This window comes from Aythya fuligula, chromosome 2 (assembly GCF_009819795.1).
Source record: "Aythya fuligula isolate bAytFul2 chromosome 2, bAytFul2.pri, whole genome shotgun sequence".
Taxonomy (NCBI): domain Eukaryota; kingdom Metazoa; phylum Chordata; class Aves; order Anseriformes; family Anatidae; genus Aythya; species Aythya fuligula.
Genome location: NC_045560.1, coordinates 70,326,761 through 70,354,478, shown reverse-complemented (window position 1 = coordinate 70,354,478; position 27,718 = coordinate 70,326,761). Strand labels below are relative to the sequence as shown.

Genomic DNA, 27,718 nt, shown 5'->3' with positions numbered 1-27,718 from the left:
CTATGGCTATATACAAGCTTGTTGTTTTGAGAGGGAAGAAAAGGGATTATTGAGCATTTGGATTGAAAGGCTGAAAAGAATGAAACATGGGGAAGTTTTAGAACTAAATACAGCTTTGGAACATTGGCAAAATAGGGGAAAAGAATATAAAAACACAGTTAAGTAGGGCATTGGAAAAATGTGTAATAGATATATAGGGCAGATAGAGTAGGTTAAAAAGAAGGTAAAGTAGAAAGTGTTTCATATGCTTCAGGAATTTTGGGGGAAGTTAATGAAGACTTTTCCTCTCCTTTTCAAATGGTGTTGCCTCCATCATGCCACCCTGCACTGTCTGTGAACACCCTCTAGATGGTGTTGGGGGATACAGGCATTTTGAGTTTCTCCTAACTATGACTTAGGATAGATGCAATTTTATTTTTTTTTTTTTTTATATAATGTTATTTTTGACGAAGTGTTGGCATAATTGTAGGTGGTGTTCGAGCCAGTGTGTAGATTTAAACACTTAGATGAGGAAATCAAATACAGTCATGAAGAAAACGGTCTGTTATCCTTTATGTAAAACATACACTGTAGCATGTTACTCCATAAGGAGTTGTGAGCCTAAAACAGAGTATTTCTATGGAACCCATCTCTGATGGGGATTACGTAGGTTTTGACTTTGCTTTTCTTTGGGTTGCGTGCCTGTGTTTCCCAAAGGCAGGATGTGCTTTCAGAGCTCCACAGTTTCCTTTTCTTAGCACAACTAAAAGTTATTGCATGTTCTTTCTGGTAGAGTGGAATGAACAGAGTCCTTCAGAGATTTTTTTAAATTTCTTTCTGTGATGGGCAAGTAGTTGCACCTGTTCTGTTGTTTGAAACAACAATACAATCTATTGCTCACAAATATCTGCTGGCAGAAATGAAGTGCCATTGCAAGAATATTTTTGGTTTGCCGTGTGTAAGAATGGAATTCATTGCTACTGTTTTGCTCTTCTCTACGTTTGTCTTTGAAAACAAAAGTCCTAAAATATTTTTATAAATACTGGAAGGACAGACTTTGAGTAGCCATCCTTTCCCTTGAAAATTGCAAAATATTTTAAAATGCTCTGCAGCATTTTAAAAACATGCGGCATTGCCTCTTTAATCATTATTGTGTAGTGAGGGCACGCTGATTTGTGTTCTGTGGAGCGTATTAAACATGCTGTTGTTGCACAGGCTTAAAGTTAACCATGCAGTATTACAAATAATGGCAACAAAAAGAGATTGTACCCTGATTATCTCATCATTAGTGCCATATTTTCAAAGAAAGTGATCAGTTTATAAGATAGTACACAAGCTGCCATTTAAGCTGTTAGTGAATCTTGAGTGGAACGCAACATCTTGTGCTTATGAGGCCGCATGCTATGAGAAAAAGCACACGACACTGCCAACCTCTTACAAGTGTTCCCTTTAGAAAAATGAAATGAGAATTTAGTTTTTCCAGTCCCCACGAGTCCTAATGTCAGAGTAAAAAAAACAAGCTTCAACTGCCATTGCATCATCCCACCTTGTGCCACCACTAGCTGAGAAGTCCTGCAGGACTTACATTATGACTGACTGTAGTTTCCAGATGGTTTTCAATAATCTTTCCTATGTATGTCTGTTTTTTAGTGTACTATACTCCATCCTCGGTGAAGGAGTGCAATGAATGGCAATACAATACCTTTGCTCGCACAGATCTAACCTTGGATTGATGGGTACAGGTATACATGAAGAATCATAGAGTTTGGACGGGACCTCTGGAGTTTGTCTAGATCTCAAAGCAGAGTTGACTACAGCAGGTTGCTTGGGTTGTTGTCCTAGTTAGATTTTGAATATCTCCAAGAATGGAGAATCTGCAGTCTGTGCCAGTGCTTGACCACCATATTTTTTTTTCCATAAGGCTTAAATGGAATTCCTTGTATTCTAGTTTGTGCCCATCGTCTCTTCTCTGATTGCTGAATACCACTGAGGGCTCCATCTTATTTACATCTTCCCATCAGGTATTTATGCACATCAATAAGATCCCCTTGGAGGCTGAACATGCCCAACTCTCTCAGCCTCTCCTCATATGTGAGATACTGCAGTCTGTTAATCATCTTTGTGGCCCTTTGCTGGCCTTCAATGCCAAGCCCGTAGATGGACACTACTCCTGGTGTGTGTGGTCTTACTAGTACTGAATTGAGGGGAAGGATCTCTTCCTTTGACCTACTGCCAACCATCTTCCTAATGCCATCCAGGGTGCTATTGGCCTTCTTTGCTGCAAGAGCATATTACTGACTTACGGCCAAATTGTTTGCCATCAGGATCCCCAGGTTCTTTTCTGCAAAATTGCTTTCCAGCTCTTCAGACCCCAGTACATAATGATGCATGGCATTGTTTCTCCACAGGTGCAAGATTTTGCTCGTTTCTTCATTGAACTTTGAGGGTCTTGTCAGCCCATTTTTCCAGCCTGTTGTCATCCATCTGAATGACAGCACATTCATCTGGTGTATCACTACGCTTTCCAGTTTTGTACCTGTGCACTTTCTGAGGGTGCACTCTGTCCATGAGGGTGCATTGACCTCTGGGCCGCTCTACTGGTGACTGGCCTCTGTCTGGACTTTTGTGTAGGTGATTGCAACACTTTTAGCCTGGTTGTTCAGCCAGTTTTCAAACCACCTCGCTGCCCTCATTTCTAGCCTGTACTTCATCTGTTTGTTTATGAGGATGTTACAGAAGACAGTGTCAAAAGCCTTACTGTAGTCAAGATGAAACAGATCTACTGCTTTCTTCTCACCCACCAAGCCAGTAGTATCTTTGATTTGAGTATCTTTGATTTCTCCTTCATAAATCCATGCTAATTGCTCCTAATTCACCTCCTTGTCCTTCACTTGTGTTGAAGATGGTTTCCAAGATCTACCGCCTTCCGAAGGTTCGAGGTGAAGCTGAGTGGCTTGTAGTTCCCCAGGTCCTTGTTCTTGACCTTCTTTAAGATAGAAGTTTTCTGCCACATCTGTCTTCAGCTAAACTTATCTGAATAAGACCTTTAGGTTACAGTTGCCTTTTTTGATGTAATTTGCCTATTATTTTTGTAAAGACACTTTTAATTTAGACACTTCAAATACAATAATGCCATTCATTGGATTTAGCTTTACTATATGTTGATCAAATCTTCACCTTAAAGTGGGGTGCAGGTTAAATTAGTACTGAATATAAATAAGGCAGTATGCTAAAAGAAGTGTAATATATCGTGTCATTTTTTTCCTCCCTTCCACTTCATTAGCTGGAAGCAGCTCAGGTTAATTGAGAGTGGGAACTCTATTCCAGACTACCACCTTTAGAGAATAATCAGTTTTTCCTGAGAACATCATGAGGAGATTGTTAGGGAAGGCACTCATAAGTGCCTGCCTTTGATGCACATGAGAAATCATTTATGTGAGCTAGCAGCTCCCTACCCATCAGTGTGAAACTTAGCAACATTCATTTCGCTCATGGAAGGGGAAGCTTGCAGATCAGTGGGAGCAAAACAGGACACCAGTCAACTGAACTGATTTAAGTCGTAATTAAAAATAGATTCTTTTAAATGAATAGGCAATCTTGTGTACTTTTTGTTATTTTCTTGAAAATGTCTGGTTCCCACTGGTTGGCAAAAACTGAAATAAATTGTTTGGTAAATAGCTGTAGTCTGTTATGCTAAGTTAGCATTAATTTTGCTCAACATAAGGCTATATTATATTAAGCTATATTAAGCAGTTACAGAACCTAACACAAATTTAATCAGTTTCTTAATATTTATACGTTTTTATTTTATAAAATAATGCTTGTTACATTTCTTATTTATCAGCTAATGGTCAATTTTCATTTTGTGGCATGTACAATTGCATTTGGATGGAAATTTGAAATTGTTTAAAAATACAGAAACCTAATGTTATACACTTTTTCCTGCAAAGCATATTATACAGTTGAAACTAATGGAGTAGACTAAACAAAGGCAGTATCTTTAGTGAATGGAGCAGATTGTTTTGTGTATTACAGCCTTCTAGCTTATTTAATTAATGTATATCATCTTGAGAAGGAAATGTACATGTGCTTTTGGTCTGACAAAGACTTTATGATTTTCTTCTGAAAATTTTGTGCATGCAATACAGTGGCATATGATTTTTGAAACGGCAAAAAAGGTGTTTGTATTAGTTTCATTTTTTATTTTTTTTTTGAGTTACTGTGATCTGTTTTATTATAGTTAAGTATTCCTAGTTGTTAGTGTGTGCTTGTTCTACTGTGCCAGTAGTTGGTGTCCCCTGGCTTTGCTTTGTTGACAGATTTAAGAATGTAGGGCACAAAATGTTTTTAGGATCATCTTTATTTTGCCAAAATAGAAGAAAAAGCACGAAAAAGCTTTCTATGAAATGTCTCTCTTATTTTCACTCATTTCTCTTTGGTTGTGTGTTGTTTGAGTTGAGGACTCTGTGTATGTACAGAGCTTAGAACAGTAAGCTTCAATCCAGGCTTTGATCCAGACTTCTTCCATTCCAATAATATTAATTATTTGCTCTATGTGAACTAAGGAACATACATTTCTTAACATGCCTCAGACAAATATTTAATTAATTCTGTCTTGGACAAATACACCTCAAAGCTTTTTTTGCCTGAGAAAATTTAAGATCTGAAAAAAATTACCCTTTCCCTGTGTTCTCAAGCTACTGATGCAGATATTCAGCACCGGGTGAAGAGAGAGCCCTTGCACCTTCCCAAACACAGTCTGGCATCCCCACATTTCCCAGCCCGTGGTGTGGGGCTGCTCCAGTCCTGCAGCCAGTCCCACAGTGTGCAGCACCCACAAGAGGGAGAAGGGCCAAGGAACCCCATGGCAGCATGCTTGGGGGCTAGATGCGGCCAGTACTCCAAGGCTGTTTCCAGAGGACAGATCTGGGTCTTTTTTGGTGTTTCTGTGAGATTAGGACTACCTGAGGTGAAGGCAGGCTTCGTGGTCCTGGGCAGCCTGCTCTGAGTGGTCCTGCTTGAACAGGGGATTGGACCAGATAAGCTCCAGAGGTCCCTTCTCACCTCAACCCTTCTGTGATTCCCAGCAGCTCTCAAGTAAGGAAACACCTCTGTGGTTTGGGCTTGTGATGCCTGGGCCAGCAGGTATCTCCTCTTAGGTCTGAGGGTCTCATCCCCATCTGCTGTGGACATATGCCAGGAAAAAGGCTGCAGGTTTGTCTCTTCCCTTTGCGTTAGGAGAAAACAAAGGCAAATTTCGTATTTCACACCACCTCAGATGCAGACCTTTGCAGTAGGTCTCCTTCCTAGGATATATTGCATGCAGTCAAACCCCAAGATGACTTCCTGACTGTCAGGAGGAACCCGTCTTGACTGAAGCAAATGGTTGCTGTGAGTGTTGCAGCCTGATTGTCTTCAGTGCTGTTTTACTGGCGTATTCTGATGGTGAATTAGGTCTAGCATATGTAGGGACAAATAAAGAATGGAATAAAGTATACATGTAAGTATATGACTGTATATGACTCTATGAATCTACCTCAGGATGTGCAGTGTCTAAAAGGTTAATATCATATGTAATAGTTAATGTAAGTGCTGGCAGCTTACGTGCTGAAGTGGCTTTTAAGAAATAGCTGTATATGTACTTACCTTGCTGACTGTCAAAATCTGATTTACATATTTTGGTGAAATTACCAAGTGAGTAAAAATGAGATATTGGAAGAGGCAAAATCCTTGGTATTTGGGTTTTGTTGTGGGAACTCTTTGATCTTTAAATCAGTTTAACAGCAGTACGTAATACCATTTGCTAAAACAGAGTATATATTTCATGCTTATGTTTAGGGAGTCTGGCCCATCAAGGATGCCTTAAACTATAGGGTTCCCCAGCCCTGTTTTGCTGTTGCAGTAGCCACAGCATCTTGCAGCCCTGTACATGTGTGCAGGCAGAAGTTTTGTATTATGCTGGGGGTGCTAGTGGTCTGCTTTCAAGTGGCTTGCTGTGATTTGAAAATCCATTTCTCAAATGGGTACTCTCAACATTGCAACTCAGTGTTCAAAAAAATACATTATTACACCTTTGTTATCTAGAGCTTTAACTCAGAATGTAATGAAACAGCTGGACAATTGTTAGTTGCTGGAAAGGGGAAGAGGATTCTGCGGTTACTAAACTTTCCCCTTCTGTATGTAGGCACCCCCTTTACCCAAACCTGTGAAGTCTGTAATTTCTGAAGTTATTTTTTTGTCAGCAAAAAATAATTTTGTTGTTCCCCAAGTTGGAAAAATCATCTTCCTTGTGAGATAATTTCTGAATAACTCTGTGTGTGTGTTTATGTGCACGTATAGGAACCTCTTGGCATTCATGAGGAATGCTCTGGGGAGGATGAGGACTCGTTTCAAGAATGAGGACTGACTTTGCAGAGTGATACTTAGAAATTTTTCTGCCATGTGTCTTACTACATTATGTAGGGCCTGTATTTGCTTTGTTTCCACAACAATCAGAAAGTCTTTGGCTTTGCTGAATACTTTTATTAAGCCATTACTAGATACTTTTTTAGAACTTCTTGTCTTGCACTGCACATTCAATGCTGATGATACTGATATAGTGAAATCTGACGTGCAGGAAGAACGGAGCTAATTAAATAAACAGATGCCATTCAGATGGTAAAAGACTGTTCTAAACTAAAAGACTGTTCTAAAAGTACTTGAAAAGGGAAATTAACATTTTTATTGAACAAGTACTTATTCATCTTTTAATGTAAATTGTTATTATTCTGTAGTGCTACTGCTGCTTCATCATCTGTTACTGGATCTTTCTAGGGCCAAATCTTTTCAGTCTCAGTAGTGCTGCTGAAGTTAATATCAACTGTTCTGCACAGTTTCTGTACACAAATAATGGAGAAAATGAGTCTGATCACTTTCTCTTCATTTTCTCCATATATTTGTCCATATTGTACTGAAATTTACTTGGTAAAAGGATTGGCAATAGAAAACTTTTCATCAAACTTTGAACTATTGAATTGACTTAGGTTGTTTTTATAGGAATTCACCAGGCAGATGTCCAGAATGAATCTGTATGTCACATAAGGTAAAAAAAATATACAGGGTGATTTCTTCTTTCAAGAAACCATTCCTTTGCATTAGGTTCATTCCACAAGGTGGCAAATTTAATTTGGGAGTATCCATTGCTTACGTTGCAAAGGAAACGAAGAACGCTCAGGATTTTATGGAGCGTACCTTTAAAAAAGAGAAATGGTTTAGGAGATTGTCACCTTCTATTTTATTTTATTTTATTTTATTTTATTTTATTTTATTTTATTTTATTTTATTTTATTTTATTTTATTTTATTTTATTTTATTTTATTTTATTTTATTTTATTTTATTTTATTTTACCTCTTTTATATACAAATCTGCTAAAAGTATACTTCATTTTACATTAATGTAGTCATGGGTTGGAATTCAGAGAGGAAAACAATTTTTCCCATTTTCTGCAAACACAATTTTAGATACTTTGAGCATTGACAATGATTTTTGCAAGCTGTTATCTTCATAACGTGCAGAGAAAATAAAGGGCTTCCCTTACATTTTATCACAATTTTAAGTATATTTTACATTAAAATTAGTAGATTGTGTCCCACTGCCTTTGCTATTGCTAGGAAACTCTCGCTTTGCAGCCAATCCACATTGTTTAAGTTGTCAAGCAACATGACATTTGAACATGTGAATGACTTAATTTTCACTGGGCTATGCACATGCTTACCGCCCCATAAAAAAGGATTCAAAGAAGCATGGAGGTTCAGATAGCACTTGGATGGCTTCAAGTTTGTGCTTATGCTCAAATTCCATGCATGGAATCATGCATGAGAGTCTAGTCAAAAGTCCCATAATTAAAAGGCAATTAGAAGACTGTGAGATAACTTTGGGCAGGTCTTATGTTTTTGGGGGTTTCAGTAAGTTTGAAAAATGTACCACTGAAGCCTAATTTTTTCTCACGTGCAAAATTAGCTTTATTCAACTTTATGTTGGTACCCTCTGCAAGCCCAGAGAAGGGCCTTCTGCAATGAAATGCTGAGCAGAGTTTAGTTTATGATTTCAACAGAGAGAGTGAAAAATCAAGCAGACTCTCAGCTGATGCCAAGAAAGACTTGGCAGGGAAGGAAGGAATTGGTTGATTAACAAATGGAAATTCAAGGAGAGTTAAGACCCCATGTGACCTGTGAGCAAATGCCCCAAGTGTTACATATATGGGGCAATGCAGTTTAACATCTTTAATGTAAATATCCCCACATGTCTATGCTCTTTTTAATTGTAGCATCAATCAAATTCAGATATTTGAAATTTAAGTCAGTGATGGCTTATGTTGTAAGGTATAAAAAAAAGGTTTTTTTTTTTTTTTTTTTTTTTTTTGTGCTAGTGTGTATGAATTTAACTGGTGTTGCTTGTGAGTCACAACTGGTAATCTTAAAATGATGTCAGTAAGATTTTTATGCTATACACTCGCTATGATGTTTGATATACACTACACCAAAAATGTTTTACAGAAAAGAAGTTTGTTTACTAACTGTTTAGAGGGTTTTACATTTTTATTGTAGATAACTTTCATTTCCCTTATCTGTAAATCTAGGCTTTAGTTGTTCATTGCTGTATGCAGTCCAGAAAGGGAGGTATTTTAGTATACTTTCAAGAAGCCTGTAAGAAGTACATGTAGTAAAATTCAGTACCTAAACAAAGTGCTCCTAAGATTTAGTACCTGAAAACTATAGGAAATAAAAACATGCTCAGTAGCAAATGAAAGCAAATATTTCCCATATTAAAAATATGTAACGATTTGTAGAATCATGCGATAGGTTTGTAAAACAGGTTCATGATTTATAAGGTAGCATTGTCTGTCCTTCTTCAAAAGTCAGAATAGTTCCCAGAGAAAAGGCAGAATTTCTGTGTAAAAGCATGAAAATTGGGAGTGGCTGGCTGGGCAGGCTGTTTACGTAAGATGATTAATTTATACCTGTGAGGGATGCAGTTCATTTGAAGTAATTTAAACATTTAAGAGGATTTTGAAATATGATTGGTTTCCAAGAGTCATAGCCTAAATACTCTGTCATATAAAGATGTTCTAGAAAGATGGATGAACAGGACTTTCAGAAACTCATGTGGTACAAAACATGGAATGCTAGCGGTCTCACATGATGGAAAATTCACATATTCACTTCAGATCTGTATTTGGACAGGAAATGAATTTAAAAACATCTAGAGTGTTATCAGTTCTTGTATTTTCTCTGCCTTGCGTCTTTAAAGTGGGTTTCTTAAATTACCCAAAATATGTAATCCAAGCCAACTGAGCATTAATAAGGTTTTAAGAATAAATTAATAAAACTAATATAGGAGTTACTCTGAGGCTTAAACATGGTATAAAACATATTCTTCCAACCTAAATATTGCCTAATTCTTGTTCATTATTTCTTTTTGTCAGACTAGAAGTTGCATACCTGTGAGTAACCACTTTGCTGTGAGGCAGACGCACAAGTGTGGCCTTATGAACTGCACCTCAGGACTACAGAACTGCCATTAGGTCAGTAAGGGTAGGAAGAACTGCAGATGTGATTTTTCCCTTATTACATTAGGTGGACAGTTCCAGCTGTCAGATCCCTGGGGACAGTATGTTTCTGTTGTGCTAAGCCTGTGATTAGCATGCTGTGCCAGATGCCCCTTCTTTTCCTTCCCAGGGAATTGTACCCAGGTTTCCTACAGAGAGTGTCCACAGACTCTTCTGGTGGGCTGTCTTGTGGGACTGGGTGACACAAGGTTGTAAATATGTTTGAATTGGCTAGCAGAGTTTTGTAGTTTCCACTTTTTTTTTTTTTTTTTTCCATCCCAAGTGAAGGCTGTATACCCAAAAAGCATTAAATCCAGAGTTTGTATTCTGGACTACTGAAAAAACATCCCCCTAGGAGTCTTGTGCACACACCTTACGTTTACTAGAAGCAGAACAACACAGGATGAGTTTGTTCTGGCTTGAGGAGACTTGCCACTAGTAACAATGGTTTCAAATGGAAGCTTTTTGGAAAAGAATGAGATTTTTTTTATATATATGCTTTTTTATTGTACTTTCTTGAGTATATTGGGAACCTGCCTGACGTAGATAGATACATTAGAATCTAAAAAGGATGACATGCTGTAAGAAACAAGAATATGGCCTGGGGAATTTTCTTTAGCAGCCAAGAAGCAGTCTGCTTGCCAAGTGACTCCTTTTGTATCCTTGTGTATGCGATTTTAAAATAAAATGGTCTACTTAACAGAACTGATAGAGGGAAGGAGAGAGAGTCTTCCATTCTGGAAGGGTTTGCGTTGGATCCCCTTTGTCTGATACTTATATTTCTGATGGAAAGATCAATGGGAAGTCTATGAAGAGAAGAGGAAAAACATGTTGGAAGGCATAATGGAAAAACTTTTGGTAGGGTTTTGCTTACATTCTGGCTTCCACTGACCTGGCTTCATTCAGGGAAGGGGTTTGTGAACAGCTATGTATTTCTTCATCAGGTCTGTCTTGGAGCTTTCTTTCTCATGGAATGCTTTATGCAATCAGGAGATATTTTGCATGATGGGTGTTTTAAAATTTCTTCTGTATTTTGTTTGTTCTTTGAAAAAATATGTGATTTTAAGCTGCTTTGTAAGAGGACCTGTCCGTTTACTTTCAAATCTAAGCTTAGTTTTCCTACTGGTGTGTTCTTTCTATAATCACTGAAGAGTGCAATGCTCTAAAACACCCTCTGTTGAGTGCTGTTTGCTGACTGGCTACTTCAGGCTCTAAATGTTACTACCCTCCTCCTTTTTTTTTTTTTTGTGACAAAATGAGTCTATTTGAAACAGCCTTTTTCAGAGAAACAAATATGTTATTCTATTTTTTTATGTTGCCTTGATCCTTCCCGCTCTCGTTGCTGAGTAACTAAATTAATACTTTTACTCATAATATAGTAGATTCTGTGACTACAATTTTCAGTGCACCCTGAAAATTCCTCTTCACTGGGAGCACTGTATGGTTTGTAGCGCAGTAAGAAGAGTTCCAATTTCAGAATTGAATTTTTATTTTTTTCAGTTGTCCTGTTTAAAGTTTTTCTTCAGATGACTTTCTTTGTATATCTTGGAAACACATGAAAATGTTAAGAACATTGGCACATGCTGTGTATCTGATATCTTGCACGACTTTTTCTTGGTTATGAACATTTTGCAACAAAAGGCAGGTGTTACTCCAGTGACAGATCTTAGAATATGAAAAACATATATATATTTTTGCTAAGAAACGTAGGACACAGAAAGACAATTACTTTTTTTTTTTTTTTTCCCCTCTGCTTTTGCCAGTGCTCACTTTTATTAACCTTTTTTTACCATGAAATAAAACAACAGTGACAGAAGAATGTGAATCACTGGGGTGTGCATATCAGAAGTCACTAGTTAGGAGCCAGTGTTCATACTTTATAGCAATGGACAGAAGTGAAAGCCCAGTGAATATAACTTCGGATTCTTTCTTGCATGTCTGTTTGAACGTGCTTAGGGTGTTAGAGTAACAAAACAGAATAAAACTTTTTGCTTTAAGAAAGGGGAAATATTTTATTTTCAATTTCTTCAAGCAATAAAGTTGCAGACATCTTACAGATTCACATTGTGCTTAATGTTTAATCTTGCTGTAGTCAAGAGTCAAGCCAAGATAAAATGTCAGTAAAGAACGGAAAAACACTGGCACATAAGACAGAGACAACAGCGAGGTCATTGTTTGTTTCAGTGTTATCCATTAAAATGTTCAATCTTTAATACTGTATTGAATTTAAGTCTCCTTATTCTCAAAAAAGAGATTAAAGAGAAAGCAGTAGAAGTTCCTCAAGAACACGAGCAAAGGGAATGATGACTTCTGTATGAGAGATTTAAAAAAAAAAAAAAAAAGGTGTTTTCAGTGTGTCCAACTGCAGTTTGAGAAGTGGAGTAAAAATAGTATTTTGTTAGCCCTCTGTGTTTTTCACTGACATCTTGAGTGTCTCTCCATTTATTTCAGAGGAAATTTCTATGTAGACAGCCGAAAATTCTTAACACGTGGGGTGAAGTTATGAATGGAAACGCCTAATACAAATGGATTTTTCTGCCTGTCCTGAACCATGGAACAAGATCAGGGGACTGATGGAAATGCAACCGTAATGCATCTTTAGTAAATCAAATATCATTGTTGCGGCACCCAAGTATCAAGCAGTGTTTATCTGAGTGACCGCTGCAGCTTGTCTACAGCTCTATTTCCTTTTGTATAAAAAAACTGCTAATAGATTTTGTTGTAATAGGAAGGGAACATTGTTGTGTTGAGTTTTGTTTACTGGTAGTACACAGCTAGCTGCGACAGTCAAACTTTTTAATTGGTGTGGTTATTTGTACTCTTGCCAGTTAATCTGCGAACAGGAGTACCAGTGAGTGGAATAAAATGTGGAAAATAATGCTGTGTTTTATATAACACCTGCCATACTCTAGAATGTTAAATCATTTAGTAAATAAATGCTGAGATAGATAAAATATGACAGTGACTACAAGCAGATACATCACCTGCTAAGCAATTTAACTGGCATAAAGCCATAAGCACCATTAAAATTGCTACTGAAAGAAAGATTTGGCTAGACCTCTAAGGGATGACATGCTATTATGTCTTTCATTAAGAAAAAAAACCCACAACATAGAAATTACAAAATAACAAACGAAAACAAGACTGAAAAGACCTAAGATACTGTCTATTCTATTCTTTGGCCCCCAGATTTTATACCTGTATTTTAGCACAGGTATCTAGAAATACGTATGAAATAATAAAACAAAAGTGGGGGCTGCACAAACCCTCTCTTAACACAGTTCACTCCATTTGTAGAAAGTCTTTTCCTAGTAACTTTTACTGTTTTTTCTGACTTCGTTTTAGGTACATTGCTGCTTTTTCTAGCCAGCACACAGTGTACAACTTTCCTTCTGATTCAATTATGATGAAATTGCCTCAGTTTCTTCTTCAATCCAGATAGTCTCAGTACATTCATTTTTTCTACATAGTTCATCCTTTTAGAGACTTGATAATTTCTGCTACTGTCTTCATGTGTTTTTTTAGTTGCTTCACATGTATTTTTTCTTTAATAAATATTGAGCCAAAAATTCGTTTCTGTATTCCTTACCATTGCTCAACAGAAGGACGGGAATGCTTTCTGTGTTACTAAGTGTATGCTCCTGTTTTATATTCCTTTTTTTTTTTTTTTTTTTTTTTTTTCCCCCCTCCCTCTTAATTCATGCATTTAACTTGTTTTCAGCTTGTGGTCTAGTATACCCCTTACCCTCTTCTGAAGTACCTGTCATCTAGCCACTTATTTGCTGTGCCTGAGGTATGCAGCTGATTATCTGCTGAAGTGCAGAAACTTGCACTTGGCCCTACTGAATTGTTCTGTTATTTTTCTGACTACTTCTCTAGTTTGTTGGGATGATTTTGAATTCCAGCCTGTTGTTCAGAATAGCTGCAGTGTCAGCTCTTGATGATTTGCAAAGTTAAGCATCTTCTCTGTTCAGTTATATAGGTTGCTAATGAAAATACTGCCTGAAACTAGACCATGTTCAGGTTCTTGCAAAAAGCCACGCAGTACATCTTTTCACTTTTGATAGTGAGCTCTTAACGATTTTGGGTGGTCCTTAAATCAACAAAGTTTGCCTCCGTTCTGTAGTTATCTGGCATAAAACAGGCATACCTGCTCATAACAAAGAATGCGTGAGGGAGTTGTGTGCCTTTCCTTCCGTAATACAAGCTGGAAAGCATAAAAGGGGAATTGGGAGTCTCCTGATTTCACTGGCCTGTGTATTCACCGTATTCTCCGTGGGGTAGAATAAAATTTGAAATTTTTAATGAGATCTGATGAAGTAGAAGAAATGGGACTAGTTATTCCTTTGTGCAAAGTGGGACTTTACTGTTTATAAATGATTTCATAGCACAAAAAGAAAAGATAATGTGCACCTTAGTAACTCCATGGTAGTCGGATGGCTGTATCTGGGTTTTCTGTGGCATTTTTAATAACTTTGACAGTCAAGGTGATATTTCTCAGCTTGGATTTCTGCTATTAACAGGTACTTGTAAGAGTGCAGGTTGCAGTTGCTGGAGAAGAGACAGATGTGAAAGCTGAGTTGTGGGAGAGTCTTTTCTGTGTAGACCTTACATTCCCCCTTTCCTGTGGTGTAATACTGTGTGTCTTTACAAAATACACCTTTAAAATGTATTCAGTATTTGTATCTATAGAAAGAAGTAGTCGTGAGTTCAGCCTTATGTTATGAAAGCATTGTGGCATACTGAAAACTACATATAATTCAGTGTTGTTGTTTTTGTTTTTTTTTTTTTGGTGGAAAGGGTCAACTACAGCAGCATGACTATAATGAGATGTAAAGTCATCAATACTCTTATGGTCAGTATTTTACTGGTGTTGTCTTGTTTCTATTCCACAGGCAAACAAACAACGATAAGTATGAATCCAAGTCTGCTAATAATTATGCTAATTGCCCACAGGTTGCTAATAACAGGCTTGGGACTTGTGAGAGAGATGACAGAAGTTAGGATAACAGATGCACTGACTGCACTGAATTTGATGCTGGTGGAACTTAAACTGAGTAAAATGCGGATACCGTTAGTATGAAGATTAACGTGGTAATTACATGAACAGTTGAATGCAGGACAATCATACGGGTGTGTAATGTTACTTACACAAAATACTTCTGCGTGTACCTGGTATGTCAGAGGGCCACATTCTAAAGTTCTCAATAGATAGGTTTGAGTTCAGGCCTTAAACTGCAAATTCCTGCCATGTGAAGTATGTCTAGTGTAGGATTCAAGTGCTACACGTGATTTTATAGTAATCTTTGTAAAGCTTACATAGGGATGAGTTAGGTGCTACCCTTCTGCAAAGTGGTGAATTTCAGCCTTTAGTGAGAGTATTCATCATTTTCAGGTCTATCTGGAGATATCCTTTTATAGTTTATTTCTCAATTTACAGCAAACTTAGCAAAAGTGCAACAAAAAAGGTGAAAAGACAATTGAATTTTAGATTTTTTTCCGACTGGTGAAACATTTTGTTTTATTCGCTCTACTTAGTATCAAATATTAGAGCAGAGAAGTGGTTTGAAAGTATAAAAGAGAAGAAACAGTAAAGAGCTTTCCCTAGTTTGTTTATTGGTTGTGAGAAGAAGCTGGCTTTAAGACATAAAGGGAAAAAAATAACCTTTTTCTTTCTACCAAAAAAAGTCTTATTGAGTGCCTTATATTATTATTATTATTTATTTATTATAAATTCATGTAGTGCTAAAGAAAACTGAATGCCCACAACAGGTCTGCACTAGTAATAATGCAGGAAGCCACCTTTCCCCTGCTTCTGTAATTAAATAGCATCAGCCTGGAAGCAAGAGGTTGTTCTTTTTTTTATTATTTTTTATTATTTCTGTCTGACTGTATGATACGTGATCTTTTCATGTAATTATGAGCAGAAGAGCTGATTGTAATGTTGTATTTTATATGTGATTTTCAATACTGTGATTGAAGGCCATATCATTGGATGTAGCTCTTCTTTTACGGATGTTGAAATGTTACCATCATCCCTTGATTGCTTTCTTCTCCTTTGAGCTGTGTTTCTGGTAGCTCTGTAGTAAGAAGTTAATGAGAATTGAATAGACAGACTTCAGTTTCATTCTGCTTGAATTCTGTTCTTCACGTTTTGTTGGTAAACATTGCTATGCAGTAAACTCACCCAATATTTTATTCAAATAACTTGCCTCGAAAAGGGCCGTTTTTTCATTTTCATACTGTTTCTCTTCAGCTTTGTTAAAGAAAATTTAAACATTCCTATTCAGTCTATTGATCCTTATTTAGCAAAACTTCCCTCTGTGGTGTCAAGAAATGAACAAAACAATGAAAGCCATCAGCAACTGCAATCCAATTATTCTACTTTGCCTCCCAGCAGATGACAGAAAGAAGAATTGGAAAAGGAGAGTTTTCAGTCCAGGTGCCAATGTGTTTATTGGAATGGCAGAAAATAAGATGCCATAAAAGTCCAGGATAGTCACTTTAACTTTAAGAATTCAAAAAATTTAATTGTGAGTGTTTTCATCCTTGCCTTAGTTACATGATGGATTTTATGGGAATATTTCCCACTAAAGTTCAATTGTTTTACCATGCCTAAATAAATGTCAAAGGCAGCAATTGGGCATGCAGCTTTTTATGGCAAGGTGACAGAAAATGGTCATTGTTATCAATAAATAGATAAAAAACAAACAAACAAACAAACAAAACCCTATGCCAAGTAATTTAGCTTGAATAATACAGGATCTGGTCATTTAGGGAACGATTTCCAGCTCTCCATCTCTTAAACTATTCACTAAAGTAATGCTTTTAGCTTCAAGTAAGTAATTTTTTTTAGAAAAGCAGTGTACAGTGTCTACAGTCTGGCTTAGCTGAGACCCCAAAACACAATCTTATAAATATTTGGACTCCCAGATGGTATGAGGTAAGAACACAGCAGAGTCCTGTAATCACTGTTAGGACTATTGTTATTTAAATTGGCATGCAGAGTAAGGCTCTACTCTCTGTGATCCACATTGTAGAATGTTTTCTTGAAGATACACCAAAAATATTTTAATGGAAATGATTTTCAATTACTGTATTTTTTTGATACTGAAAAAATGCTAGTACACATTATAAATATGTGGCTGACCCAGTTTGATCCTCTGGAGATACTGATTATATTTTCTTTTGCTCAGTGAGACCTGATTGCCCTTATTCATGTTTCATAGCAGTTAATTATAGCAATAGTTCTTTTTTTTTTTTTTTTTTTTTTACATATTTAAGGGAGAGGGATTCTTGCTAGTCTGTCTACCTCATGATTTACCTTTCTATGGTCTTCTCGCATCCCGTGTAGTTGACTAACCTCAGCAAATCGCCTTTTCTTACTTTCTTGCACATTGAGAGACCTGCATATTGAGCCTTCCCATTCAATTACAGTTTAGTTTTATAGCATCCTGTAGTGCTTTTAAATCCTGGTGTGGATTTGCTTTTACTCTGCCCTTTGGTAATAGGAAAAATTATAATTTAGAATTTATTTAGAACTAATACGTGATGTCTCTCACTGGTGATCTCACTTTTCTTTCCAATTGTCTGTGCACCATGCACTGAAATTCTCCTTTCTACAAGCCTGTAATCTTAACCTTTCTTACATACCCTTCCTGGCTTCAGGAGCTGCTACCACTTTTTGAGTCAGAGCAAATGCATTGCTCTTTGCTGTATCATGGCATTGGTTAGGTTTGCTTTGTGGACTTTGTGTGAGCTCTGCTGAACACTTGAGCCTCAGTTCTGAAAAATACTTCAGCAAATACAAACTGCTGTGTCAGGTCAGGACCTGAATTCCTTGGCCCCAGCAGAACCAAGTCCTAAGGCTGATGACCTGTTGCTTTTAGTTAGGTTTTCACTGGTAAAGATGACTTAAAGTTTCTTAACTTAATTTCCTGCCTTGAACCTTGGTATGTGTGGTGCTCATTAGAATCTCAGGTGATTCTGTCAATTCTCACAATTGGAAAAGTAAAGCTGAGTTAAGCTATTTTTAAAAACTGTAGATTCATGTCACTAGCCAAGATTCAGTTGCTTTGAATATATCATACTGTCTTAGGAGGATGAAGGGAAGGGTGTGCACCCAAGGAACGGATATGGTAAGACTGCTGTGGTGAGCATGAAGAAGCGTGGCTTGGGGCTGGAGGAGAGGAAAACCTGCACATCATCAGCCCTTCAGCAGTTATAATTACATATATATACTATACATGTGTGTATATATATATAAATATAAATATATATATATACACACACACACAATACATATAGATACAATTATATAGTTATTATTACGGTAACATTAAGGCCAATGAAGTTTTCAAGACAAAATACAGAACAGTGACTGAATTTCCTTCTCAGGGAATTTACGTTTGAGCCCCCAAAACTTGCATGTATGGAGAGGGGGTAGTTTCAACAGTAATAGCCCAGTATTTCTGAACTGTTCAGCATGATTTCTTACAGGCAATTTTGGCAAACTGCTTTAAAATCATTTTGATTTTATTCATAGCAGCCGCTGTACTTGTCAAATTGTTGATAGAATAATACTGCAAACAAAAAAATTCTGAACATGGAGAAAAATAACAATATAATTAAAACCATTTGGAAAGGAAAAATAAGTGAAAAGCAACATGTTGAATTACAGTGCTTTTGAATTGAGAGCTGCAGCACTAATAGGCATAAATAATACAGTATTTTTCCCATGAGAATCTAGCAGGGCTTAATTGGCTAAATGTTGAAAAGCATTTTGTGATCCTGCGTGGAGATACTCTGTGTAAGAGTAGAGTGCTTCTTAATGAAAGTCTAAATGCTGTTGAACAACACTGTTTCATATGTGTGTAAGTACATCCACCTGGTGACAATGGTGATAAAACCTATGGGTAACATTACTGAACATGTTTAAAATCTAGTAAACTGATCAATGTAAGCTGAATATGGCTATTTTGGTCAATCAAACATACATGAATAATTTATTTGCCAATAGGACCACCTTCTTCTTTAGTAAAAATTGTGTATTATTTTTTGATATGATGCCTCTTTGCTCTTCAAATTTGCTTACACTAAAAATTAAAAAATACTCTTTTTGAAATTAAACCTTCAAATTTATGACATAAAAAGAACTGTATAAAATTGGTATATACCTGTCCCTAAACATACGCTTATGTAAAATTATGTCAACATTTGTGAATAAGTACACAATGTGGGAACAAATAGTAGGATCATTGAGTCTGACTGAGTCTTTTCTTTCTTTTTTTTTTTTTTTTTTTTTTTCAAGTTTCCCTCATGGAGAAATAGCATTTGGAAACTGCTGGGGATGATTTACTTCTTAGGTCTTTTCTGGGGGTATAGATTTTAAAATCTGATTTGTCATAATGGGTACAATTTTTCTTCTGTATTACTTCATTATAATTTGTAAGAAAATCTCAGTGTTTTTTTATTTTTTTATTTTTTTTTTTTTATTTCTCTTCACTTGTGGGATTATATGTTTTGCACTTGTTCATGTGAATTTTCTATATTTGAGCAGCTTATGTCATGACAGCATCTTTTTTAAAGTAAGTTACTTTATTTGCAGAAAACATCACTAGATTTTCTTGGGGAAATTGAGACTTGAAAACTTGGATTCTATATCCTAGAGTGGGTCATGGTCCTTCTTAGAAATCAGTACTTGCTATTAATAGTTCTGAGCCTGATGAATTCTTATCTTTAAATTCTCACATTCATCCATTTACTGTTTTCTTCCAAAGCTTGTGAGTGAGGGTGAAAGTATTTTGTTTGTTTGTTTGTTTTTTAAATTCCTTTTGACCACATAGATTTTACTGCCCTAGCTTGAAATCTGAATGCTTGTCTGTCTGTGTTGTTGCCAATCTTTCTTGCATAATATTCCTGACAAATGGCTTACTTATTAATATTTCAGCACTGTTCCTACCAACCTCAGATAAGTGGTAAGCCCCAGGCAGGGAAATGCAGTTCCTTCCTTAGGAGCCTTCTAATCTTCTTCTGAAATGCTTTGTCAGAAACTGTGACAGATAAATGAAGATGGTACAGTTGTACAGTTCAAACTAGCGGTGACTTCTTTGTACATGTGTGATCATACATTTACTAACTGGGAGGTATTGCGCTGCTGTGGAATCTCTGCTGCAAACGTTTACATTTTCTCTTCTCCATCTATACTGAAATCTGTGAGACTTATTGATTCTGAAGTAAAATCCATAGAGAAATTTGTCTCTATCTTTCTCTTTTGATTGGCTGTTGAAATATACATAGTTCTGGTAAATGCTTTGTCGGTTCACAGAGCTTCATTATTTCTTAAATAGACCAAGGAGCAATACTGCCGCTGAGTTGGAGTTTGAGCTGACATCAAGTTCACATCATAGCTAGGGCTGAGATATGGATCTCTGGTGATACTTTGATATTTTTGCTCAGGATGACAGCAAATATGTGAAATTGATCTATTTAGAGCTTGGTAAGACAGAAAGCTGGTATGTCAGAAAAGAACTCCCCCTCGCTCTCTCCCACCATTTAGGGATGAAACATGGTGCAGGAAAGGCTAGTTTGATTTAGAAGCTGATTACATGCATACTGAAACCCAGAAATAACTCCATTTTAAAATATTCATTTTATTTATTATTTAATATTTTAATTATTCATTCTGTTAAACTATAGCATGATGTCAAGGATAATTACTGTGCTGGACATCTGGAGATCTATGGCGAGTCATGGATTTTTCCAATTTTTCTCAAAAACAAAAGGAGAAGGAGGGAATCAGAGTAATACTGGGAGATAGCAGATAAAGCTGAAGATTTATTTTAGTTTGTGGAAAAACTGAGTGTTTCATGCTCAGCCTGCTTCTCTGACACGACACATCTAAGTCATTTGGTTTCTTAGAATTGCATAGGTTGGGTTCGTTTCTTAGGTTTCCTTTTTTCACTGTGCCATATGAAGTGTCTGAAACATATTTATTTAGTTAAAAGTAGCCCATTGGGTAGCCTGTGTGTTGAATCTGATACATAAACATTGCCGTATTTCTTTCTGCCTTTTCCCTGAAGAAGGCTGGCATTCATTATTTGATCAGTGAACGATGCCTCTTGAGCTGAAGGATATCTACTTTGCCTACCACTGGTGTTTCTAGAGAGCTGAGCTTCTACTGCCAGGACAGTGCGGCACTTCTCTGGAGCAGGGACTGCTGCTTTCCAGCTGGCCCATCAGGAGGATCCAGCAATTCTGGTTGCTGCGGTTGAATAATTTTACCTTAAATTGTAAAGATAAAGCATATATCTATAGCTTTATGCTCTTCTGCAGAATATGGCAATGTGCGTCTTCATCCCATAGGTATTAGTGATGTACGGCAATGCTCATATAGGTGACTTACTGTAAGTGCAAAGCAGCGCAGAAGTTTAAGAGGTTCTGCTGCTTTAGGAGTGGCGTGTGCGTTACTTTTATCACCTCCCATGCTGTGGAGTTGCTGTTTTCTAGTCCAATGCTTTGCATTACTGTGATGGAATCGTTAATGCTTAAAATGAATTACTTATTCCTCCTCTGCTGTCCTTTGTGCTGTTACCAAGCTGTGCATGTCCCATTCTTGGTATTTAATAACTGACTTAAAATATATATATATATATATTATTCCCTCTTCCTGTTTTCCTGTTGAGGCAGGATGAGGTCTTTATGATCCTGAATGTCCAAATGGTGTAGATAATCAGTCAGAACCAAGAAAATAAACCACTGTATAGAAGTAATGCTAATATCTCATTTCTAACTAAATTACTTTTTACTCATATAATACTCTACAGGAGTAAAATTCTTCAGAACATATACATGTATAGAAAAATAAAGATACTCAAGTCGCACTTGTTGAAGGAAAAAAAAGGCAGAAGAGATAGAGGTAATCTTGACTGCAGTGAGGATCTTATGGGTACTTAATTGTCTGACAGTTATATAAAATATGTTGTCTAATGAAGAGAGCTAGCTGGCAGCATTTTCAGGGTGCTGGAAAGAGAGTATTCCCAGACAAAGGTAGTGTTTTTTCAGATTGTTTCCTTCAAACAGTGTGTGTATTTAAAAGCAGACTAATTTGAAAATAGTTAAGAATGATTGCTGTATTGCTTTTTGGCAATCTATCTTGTAATGCATTGAAAATACACATATCCTTTGTACATCCTTAATAATTATAGTGTAATGTAATTAATATGTAGTGTAATTACAGTGTAATGTAATACTTATTATTGCATCCTTCTTACATAAGGACTTTCCCTTAAAGTATCAAATTGACTATTAACCTTTTTGCCTAACTGTGTAGGAAAGGAAGAACACAAGTATAGGAGGTCAGATCAAGGCTGTTTAATTTTCAGTAAGTTTTTGTGCACCTTAGTCCTAGCACCTGATGGAAATATTATACCAAAGGGCTTAACTGGCATTTCTTCAGTAAAGAACAAACACTGTTTTAGTCTGTGAAAAAGAATCAAAAAATAGTGCAGGTATAAATAAAAGAAAATTATATACTGTTTCCTAGGAGGGAGGACTGACTTTCCTTATTTTAATCTGCTTTCACATATACATACATACATACATATATATATATATATATATATCAAACCATTATTTTGTGTCAATAGTTATTTTTTCTTCTGGCCTATTATAACAAAAATAATGTGGTTGGACTGTTCACTTTAAAGTTCTAAATTTCACATTTTAGAATTTGGTGTCTTTCCATCTATTAGAACCAGAAGTCTCAATTTATTTGCCTTGGATCTTTCAATGCTAATTGTGCTGAGTACTTTTCTCTTTTAAAAAAATTATATGCTCTCTGAATAATTCAGCAATTTGATGTGACTGATTAGCTTGCTGATCACTAATTCCTTTGTATGGATATTCTACTTCTGCCTGCTTAAATTTAATTCACTACAGGAGGTCTGGAAACCTTGTATGTCAATCCTTGAAAGTTTTGTTCCAGCTAGGCAGCACAGCTAGAGTTCACAAATGTTTTGAAACACGTGCTACCTGTTTAGAATAATCTCTCTGGAAGTATTATTCTTCTTATAGGTGGGAAACTTATGGATAAGCCTGGCCAGTCAGGTTCAGCTGGGTGATACCATGTTGGGGAAGCTGTAGGGTTTGCAGCAACCTTTGGTGGGCAGAAGAGGAAACTGAAATTTGTTGCAGTGTCATGTGTACTCAAGATGATGAAGAAACACTTCAAAACTGGTGGTTTCCTAGTGGTCCTTGCAGAAGTGTGTTCCCTTCTCCAAAGATATGCTACCTAAAGATATGCTACCTAACTGTGCCTATCTTAGACTGTCCTGCAGTCTTAAGGAATGGTGAAGGTGGTTGAAGGTATGCCTCAGGCCTTCTGTGCTTGTCTTCAGGTGCTCACGCATGTAAGACAGGCCACAAAATAGTGGCATTTGTTGAGACAATAGGCATCTTCTGGATCAGTAAAAAAAGGTAGGTGGTTGTTAATACCTTTTATTTCATATTTAAGAAGGTCTTATATGTAACATTGAGAGGAAAACATGGTCATGTCTTATCTCAGAAATTTTTTTTTAAACTTTCTCCCAATATTGCAAATGTCATAATGTTGCTGAAGGCATCATCATGATTAAGGCATAACTGTTAGCGAGCAGGCAGCAAGCCAGCCTATAACATGTTTTTGTTTTGGTTAAGAAAAAAAAAACAAAACAAAACGAAAAATTAGATATTCTGTATCTTCCTTGGAGCTTGTGAACAGATTATTAACTATATGAACTCTAAATAAGTGAAAAAATTGAGAGCCAAATATTGTAAGGCTATGTTAGCTTGCCTCTTGCCTGGTACTTTGTAGTGTACGCAATATTTTGTTTCATTGTATGTTTAGTTATCATCAGTGACATCTGAAAATATTCTGCACTTGGAAGGTTAGGTTCTAAATGGATTCATTCAGAATTGTCTTCAAGGCTATTTCAGAGGTTTTTGTATATAATATATAAATTCAGCATACTTGATAAGAGGGAAAGTTTGTTCTGGTGTGCAACAACGTATCTGTGTTTTTAAAAATGTGTTTGAAAAAAAAATCCAAGCTTATTATTGGTATTGCATAGGAAATAATTTCTGTTATATCCCATGCAATGTAGATATGGCCATGGCAATACAATTATATTTGCTGCTGTATGCCTACATAGTTTTCAAAACTAAAATTCAATGCTTAGCTAAATTGCTAAGCAGACTGGTAAATGTCCAATTTTAGCAGCCTAGCATATGTTTATAATTTTTGTCTTAACATATGCTATGTTGGTTGAACTCCCCTCCCCACACATACGGTAGATAAAAGCTGTCACATCACAAAATGGTGGCAGCCCAACTTTTCTAACATTTTCCATGGCACTTCAGACTCTTGCATTAATTAGCTATTCCTGGATAGGAGACAGACTCTCATCTTTGTAGAATTTTGGTTTCAAACCCATCATGTGCTTCAGTTTATGTATGCAGTAGCCCATCTGTATTTCTGCAGCCATAAACAGTAAAAAAATAAAAATGCTCACACACACAAAAAAAAACAACAAACAAAAAAAACACAACAGGGCATACCACAAAGTGGTCAATGACCGTGAGGATGCTCTATGTTCACAGGTATAAATACCTAGCAAGTGGCACTGAAACCAGGCTGTTTGGTTTATTGTTGGGCTATGCTTTCCTCAAGCAAGAGCATTCTCTATCTTCCACTTTTCTTGGAGAAGAGATGATGGAATAAAACAATTCTGGTGCACAGGCCTTTTTCTTTTCCCTGTGAGCTGCTAGTCTACCCCTCTTTTTTCCTCCTTACAGAGGTAGGCGTAAGGGGGAATTTTGCTGAGTGTATGATTCTTTCCTAAAACTCAGTGGAGTGGAGGGGGCTTGTGACAAATACCAGAGCATCAGTGACAATGCTGTCCTAATCCTTGCTGCATGTGACAAGGAAGCCTGGATTTAGATACGAACGACATTCCTAACATTTCAGCAGTATGATCCCTTACCTCATCCAACTGCCTTTTGAACATGCTCCAAAATCATGATGTTTTCTGGTACTTTGTTCAGCTCTTGCCCTACCGCTAAGCTTGGACCATCAGAGCACAGCATGCAGTGTAGGCCTCAGCAAAGATCCTAGCTGCAGCCGCTGTTTGAGACATCTTGGCATGGAGGTAGAGGGGCAGGGCCATGGCCTTCACCACATGGTCATGTCTGTGTGGTGCAATGGTTGGGCACTCAGGACTGTGGCAGTGGCAGAGGCAAGGTAAGGAGCTGTGTGGCAGGAGATCGTGGGCCTGGCAGTTGCACGTCTGTCTGCAGCGCTTTGAGATGCCCCTCTGGGGGCTGCCTTCCAAAAATCCACCTCAGCTCCCAGCCCTGAGTCAGAGCCACCGCCAGCCCAGAGCACATAACCCACTGGGTTGCTGGTGTTGCCTTGCTGTCTGTGGATTGCAGATGCCAGTGGTGCTCGTTTAATGTTTATTTCCTCTTTCTGTATTTGTTTTTGTCTACAGGACTGCTGTCATTTAGCAGGGTATGGTGATGAGCTGGCTAGCAGTTTTCACTGTGGAATTCAGGTTTTGTCGACCTGCACAGAAATTAGTTCTGTCTTACTGCCAAATAATAAGCACAGTGGAAATGAAGAAAGAAAAGGATAAACTTAAATTGCGCTTTTTTCACACCTTTAGCTAGAAGTCTATAAAATATAGTTGCCTATTTATTACAATAAGCATAAGTAATTAACATATTTAATATTGATTATTTATTGTTAGCAGAAAGGTAAAGAGACCATTTATTTTCCAATGTGGATCTCCATCCTAGTAATTTTTTTATCGTTATCTGAATTTTTCTTCTATGATGTAAAGGGTGCAAGCACGCTCTTTTTCCTGCCTTCTCAGACATTGGCTAACTCAGTAACTCATTAACTACATTAACTAACGTTGGGTTAGCCTTTTTTTTTTTTTTTTTTTTTTTTTTTTTTACTACTGCTCAGAGTATATTTTCTTTAGATTAGAATAGTAATGCAGGTAGTAAGGCAATTAAACTATTTCAAGCACAAGTATAATGTTAGGATAAATAGTCTGACATCATTTAATCTGTTCTTGCCCCTGCCCCCATACAAGTTTATGAAGACTATATATATCACATGGTCTGAAAAATCAGCATTTCTAAAGTATCAGAGACTGAATAGCAGATGTCTATCTTAAAAATCATGAGTCTTAAAATGAAAAATAAACAATCGTCCCTTTTATTTTTTTCCAGAACTTTTTTTTTTTTCCCAATGAAGCTATAATCATCATCAGAACTGTTTATATGAAAGTTAAATTTCTCATATGGTTGTCTGATTCTCAAAGAAATGGCATTTAGGAAAGCAGCAAACATCACGAGATTCATGATAAAATCACGAGAGTTTTTCATATATTACAGTTATGTATAAGTTTTGAATTGAATTTTTTAGACAAATAAATGTATGGGCAGATGGTGATATTTACATAGGGAAGCTGAATTCATTATCTGACTAGAACTGGATATTTCAAGCAGCTGTTTGAAAATGAGAACTCGGTTTCCATGAAGAAGAACGTATGTTTGGGGAAAATGGAGCATCTTTCTTCAAAATTTAATGCTGTCCCTCACTTAATCTATGTCAGAGGGCTTTGTGTTATGTGTGTGTGTGTGTGAATTCATCTGTGGAAGAATCTTGACAAAATTGGCCAAGATCTAATTTGATGAAATAGTTCTTCAAGCTATAAAAAAAAAAACAACAAACCAACAACTGAGCAGTCCTTCTTAAAAGTTCCAAAAATAGTTAAGTGTTTTAGCTGTTCTTTTATCTTAGACCCTCTTTCTCTCCTTTTTCTATAAATCTTTTTTTCCTTTAGACAACATAGTCAGTAACCTTACTATGCCCTGCCAAATATAATTTCTGTCTACCCAACTTGTCTGTATTTTTATTTAGTGAGATACAATTGTTTGTATCTCACTAAAAATAAAAAATAAATCTATAGTGAACATTCAAACATAAGCCAGAGGAAAAGAGACCAGGTATGCACAGATCCATTACCTTTTAAAGATCTGTTTTTTTCTAAAATCTGTCTATTCTATTCTCCTGTGTGTGTGTGTATATATATATACATATATATATATATATATATTTTTTTTTTTAATTTTTTTTTTTTGCACATTTCTGTTATGTTTCTTTGGAAGGTTAGCCAGATACTGTAGTGCTGTTGTAAAGATGGTAACCTATCCGAAATTCTTTCACCCAAGAACCTGTCACTCAACTTCTGATGCCCGTTTTCCCGTTCTGTAATAAGCAATTTGTAATGCTTAAGTATTTTACTGGAATCTATGCCAGTATTTACAAAGCCAAACTCTTGATTTTTCAAGTGCTTTTACATTATCAGAATGGGCTTATGTGTTTTAGAGTGCCTGAAGGTGTTGTGATCCTCAAAACTCCTTGTTTATGGAATTATCTTCAAGAACTACAAAGTAGTCCATGTGCATGTATGAAGCAGAGTTTGTTTCTAAACAGGGTGGATGTGTAAAGAGGGCCCTTTGACAGACACGTCCTGCAGAAACTTATAACTTCATTCACCTTCCTGATAATTGTCAAGCCTTCCTCTGGTGCAGTGGTATAACCAGAAAAACTAAGTATTCTGGAAGCATTTGGAAAAGGGGTTTTCTGATCACCCTAAAACATTATTTCTGACAACATGGAGTCTTTCTTGTGAACCTTGTGCAGTGCTTGTCTGTGAACTTATTATGCTGTTTCCGTGTAAATACATGCCTTGGCCGTGTAAATATACAATTTGGCCATTGTTTTTCTCATTGTGGCTCAGTGGTTTGAATGGTTAGACTGTTTTTGTTTGACATTAAGTAGAAAATAGTGGTGGTATAGTGCGCGCCACATGCATTTGGTTTGTGTGGAATTCCTTCCACAGGGTCTGCTAATGCTGGAAGACAATACAACAATATGTTAATGCCTGAATTTTATTATAAACATGTCCCTGACTGATGAAGGGCATTGCTAAATTTATGAGCTTCTCATATGTCGTGTTCTGTTATTGCCTCATATTTTAACTGGATAAAAAAATGTTTTAAATATGATGCTTCCTCAGCTGCAAAGAGTTGCAATATTT

The 27,718-nt window shown here is 36.6% G+C and overlaps 1 protein-coding gene across 3 annotated transcripts in view; it reads left to right on the top strand.

The window, feature by feature from the left end:
• The window catches only part of FARS2 (phenylalanyl-tRNA synthetase 2, mitochondrial), a 247,055-nt gene that overhangs the window by 27,285 nt on the left and 192,052 nt on the right, over window positions 1-27,718 (top strand). The window contains exon 1 of one of the 3 annotated variants that reach the window (XM_032181401.1): window positions 9,451-9,542. The exons of the other annotated variants lie outside the window; for them this stretch is intronic. The gene's annotated coding sequence lies outside the window, so the exon portion shown is untranslated. Of the gene's footprint in view, window positions 1-9,450; window positions 9,543-27,718 lie in introns of those variants that run through there. 3 annotated transcript variants of the gene reach the window in all.